The sequence below is a fragment of the Bactrocera latifrons genome, unplaced genomic scaffold (assembly GCF_001853355.1).
Source record: "Bactrocera latifrons isolate USDA-ARS-PBARC rearing strain unplaced genomic scaffold, ASM185335v1 scaffold_883, whole genome shotgun sequence".
Taxonomy (NCBI): domain Eukaryota; kingdom Metazoa; phylum Arthropoda; class Insecta; order Diptera; family Tephritidae; genus Bactrocera; species Bactrocera latifrons.
In genome coordinates, this window is record NW_017537582.1 from 32766 (window position 1) to 33942 (window position 1177).

A 1177-nucleotide genomic window follows, 5' to 3' on the forward strand; every position below is an offset into this window, starting at 1 on the left:
ATCTTTGCGCATAACACGATGGAACCAATCAATTAATTTGCTCAACTGGTAACGCTTTGGTCTGCAAGGTGGGTGTTGAGTGTTTAGCATAATAGAAAGTATRTAAATTCAATTTYGCTCAAAACCTACCCAACAGCTYGATCGGGATCTTTAGCGCAATTGACCATAGCTTGTGTAACATCCGAACAGCACATTTACCGTAGCATTTGCTCTTCAAAAAGTTGCTTCCACCCTCAAGCATAAAGCTCATTGGTTTGGGACTAGCGTTTAAGGCAAACAAACAATCAAACGTTGTACACCAGTTTCTTTGCCGATTCTATAAAAAAAATTAAAAAATACATGGCAAATCTTTTGAAATAAAGTTTAATTTTAGCTTACCTAGCAATGCGACGTGCACCTTCCACGAGCACGTCATCGAATTTAAAATTTTGTCTCGAATTCTAGACCAACTAAGTTGTTAACTACATTTGAGTACTTCACAGCATCGGTTATCGCTTTTTCATCTCTTAAATCATATAATTGGAACAGCACCCGACCCATTACGCAGCAATATTAACGAAGCCTTGTTTACTTATTTTATACTTTTATTGGAGTAAAATCCCAGTCGATGTGTTATTTATTTTTTCAATGGAAATATGCAAACACTTCTTGCAGATCAAATAACTAAGGAAACCACGGTAGAGGATTGTTCCATGAAATAAATTAAAACAAATTGTCTTGCAAAAACCTGCATTATTATGACAAAAATATAAATATGGCTGTGAATGAGTATATTCTGGACCCCACCATTCGGCATGGTTGCTTATTTGTTCATAACATTTTTCTCTGGTGAACTTACCACAGTTACAAAGAAGCACAAATAAAAAACTGAATTTTTCATGTAATTGCTAATATTGTTCTCATCTTTAAAAATATATATTAAAATCAAAATATTTTCTTTCGAAAATATATAAAGGTTTTATATATAACCAATATTTTTGTGACAACTTTTCCATTCATTTTTAGAAAATAACACAATGCAACCATTTTCCGGTTAAAAGTCGGCCATCTTGGTTTTTCAAGAGAAACTCAACCCCGAACCCCCTTGACGTTTCTACAGTGGCACCTCTCAGCTGTGGCTTTGTTTACATAAAATCAGCTGATAGTGACTCTACTCCTCCTCTACCGTGGTGGTATA

At 34.8% G+C, this 1177-nt stretch overlaps 1 long non-coding RNA gene across 1 annotated transcript; it reads right to left on the reverse strand.

Moving 5' to 3' along the window:
- On the reverse strand, window positions 1-788 carry LOC108977396. The gene is made up of 3 exons (XR_001994031.1): window positions 379-788; window positions 130-316; window positions 1-61 (listed from the first exon to the last, which is right to left on the reverse strand). It is a non-coding gene; the product is annotated as an uncharacterized LOC108977396 (long non-coding RNA).
- Between the last annotated feature and the right edge of the window lie 389 nt (window positions 789-1177).